At 46.2% G+C, this 2,717-nt stretch overlaps 1 protein-coding gene across 1 annotated transcript in view; it reads right to left on the reverse strand.

Annotated features, from left to right (window-relative positions):
• Positions 1-1,626, reverse strand: part of CLDN2 (claudin 2) — a 10,855-nt gene extending 9,229 nt beyond the window's left edge. Inside the window, exon 1 of the mRNA XM_040468398.1 lies at positions 1,523-1,626. The gene's annotated coding sequence lies outside the window, so the exon portion shown is untranslated. The remainder of the gene's footprint in view (positions 1-1,522) is intronic.
• Positions 1,627-2,717: the final 1,091 nt, after the last annotated feature.

Consider the following 2,717-nt stretch of genomic DNA (forward strand, 5'->3'; position numbering starts at 1 on the left):
CCCCCCCCCCCCCCCCCCCCCCCCCCCCCCGCGCCCCGCCGTATGGGGGGGGGGGGCGGGTGGTGGTGGTGGTGATGAAGGCCACCACAGCCCTCTTCTGCCAGTCAGCCTCCTTTCTACATCCCTTGATCTGAAAGCCCCTCTCAGGAATCTGAGACCCTTGCTCTCCTCTCTGCACCTCATCCCCAGCTGCTGAGGGCTCTAGTAAGAGGCAAAGCCATTATTCTGAAGCCTTCTTTCTGCAAAGTGTGTCCTCGGAGTTCACCTTTCCTTCTGCATCAGTTTTGGATGACAGCTCAGGGAACTACAACTGGATTGAGAGATTTTCTAATTGCTTTAAAAAGAAGTTCATTTTTGTCCTGACCACCAAAGGAAAACACTCTTACTCTGCAGTGCTAGAAAACACAGAAAGGCAGGACTTAGAAAACCGACATCATCTACAATCTCTCTAGCTATAAACGCAGTTAATGTTTTGTTTCCACTTCCATTTTCAAAGAGGAAGAGAGAATAATGCCTCAGTCCAAAGAAGAAATTTTTTTTATTGAGATCAAACAGGCATATAGTATTGTGTTGATTTCATGTGTACAACATAATGATTTAATATATGCATATATTGCAAAATGATCACAACAATAAGTTTAGTTAATATCCATCACCACACATAGCTACCAATTGATTTTCTTTCAATGAGAACTTTTAGGATCCACTCTCTTAGCAACCTTCAAATATACCATACAGTATTGTTGGCTACTGTCACCGCACTGTGCATTACATCCCCAGGATTTCTCTATCTTCTAGCTGGAAGTTTGCACCTTTTGACTCCCTTCACCCATTTCGCCTACCCCACCTCTGACAACCACCAGTCTGTTCTCTGTACCGATGAGCTCGGGGTTTTGTTTTGTTTTGTTTTTTCAGATTCCACATATAGGTGAGCTCATCCAGTATTTGGTGTCTCTGACTTACCTCATTTAGCATCCTGTTCTCATGGCCCATCCATTTTGTTACAAATGGCAGGATTTCCTCCAAAGGAGTTTCTGACAGACTTTACAGACCAGTGGGGGAGTTATTTAAGAGATTGATGGGGAGACTTTATGACTTCACTCAGAAATCCACCTTCTGCTGACTCCCCAAAGCTTCAGGCAGAAGAAGGCACTGAAGCTGGATGTGAGACAGTGCCCCTCCCAGTCCTCCTCTGCCCTGTACGGTTGGGCACAAGGGTAAGCTGTAGCTCCTTTCCTCCCATATTGATATCTCAGTCCTTGTGCCCTTGAACACTCCATTCAGAAATTAGTATCTGATTTGGAGAGTGCTTCCTCTGGCCCTGTAATTTCAAACACTGGAAACTTTGAGGAAATACTACCAACCCAGGTGTGCACCTGACTTATCCCTCCTGTGCCCTTCCCTCGGAAACCCAAGGTGGCCCAGCCTGGCAATACCATGGGCCAAGATGGTAGCAACTAGGTAGCAAGAGCCCATGGGTGAATTTAAAAGGCAGCAAATAAATCAGAATTGAGACACTTACAAAGCAGTTCTTTTGCAGAGCCTCGAAGGAGCTGTAATGATCCTGGAGAGGGAGGAAAGGGTCCTGATGGAGGGGAGCAAGGTGCAAGGGGCCCCAGGCTGAGGTGATAAAGGATTTCTAATTGTTAGCCACAGCTTTGCAAAATCAATCTGCAAATCTCAGCTTTGGGTCAGAGACTTATTACAGATTAGAATTAAACCCCTGGAGTCTGTGGAAGATTGAGGTGCTTAAAAAAAGTTTGGTGAGTTTTGTGTTTTTCCTGTCAAAAACTCCAGCTGGGCTTTTGTGTGGTGACCTCTTGTGAGCCCAGGAGAGGCCTTGCAGGGAGAGGGGTTTGGCCTAAGGAGGAATTTGGAACATTCCAGCTTTGGGGGTGGGGAGAAGAGGGGGCTCTGCTAGGCCCATCAGGTGTCCCTGGCTATGGGCCCTGAGACCCAGCAGGAAGTAAGCGTCATAAACACAGGTCTGGTGAGCTAGTGCCCATGAAGCTCTGCACTGTGTCCAGCCCTGTGGACTCTTCCACCCAGCTTTATTCTGTAGCAAACTCCTAACCCTGCCCCATCCCTGAGGTTGACCCCAGTGTGCAAAGACAAATACATGGACTGTGGGTTCAGGCTTTAGTGGGTTCAAAAGAGTGGTGTCCCACGAGGTGGAACCGAAGCAGTTACCATGGGCCTCCGCTTTGTACTATACACAGCAGTACCAAACTCCATGCCATTTGAGTATCTCAAAAGTTCTGTGGAGTGAAGTGCTGTGATTGGGTTTCCTCTCCAAATGAAACACTCACAAAAAGGCTTTTATGTTTTGTTTTGCTTTGTTTTTCTGATTAGAAACATACTAGATGTGCAGCACCTGGGTGGCTCAGTCAGTTAAGCATCCGACTTCAGCTCAGGTCATGATCTCACAGTTTATGAGTTCGAGCCCCGTGTCGGACTCTGTGCTGACAGCTCAGAGCCTTGAGGCTGCTTCAGATTCTGTGTCTTCTTCTCTCTCTGACCCTCCCCTTCTCACATTGTCTCTCTCTCTCTCTCTCTCTCTCTCTCACTCAAAAATAATAATAAATAAGAAACATACTAGATATTATTGCAAATAATTCAGAAAATAAAGTATAAAGAAGAAAATAGAGGTCCTCATAATACCACCGGCAAAGGACATACTGTTAATCACTTTAACATTTTGATGTACTGTAGAAGAG

Source organism: Herpailurus yagouaroundi, unplaced genomic scaffold (assembly GCF_014898765.1).
Source record: "Herpailurus yagouaroundi ecotype Mexico unplaced genomic scaffold, PumYag 67700, whole genome shotgun sequence".
Taxonomy (NCBI): domain Eukaryota; kingdom Metazoa; phylum Chordata; class Mammalia; order Carnivora; family Felidae; genus Herpailurus; species Herpailurus yagouaroundi.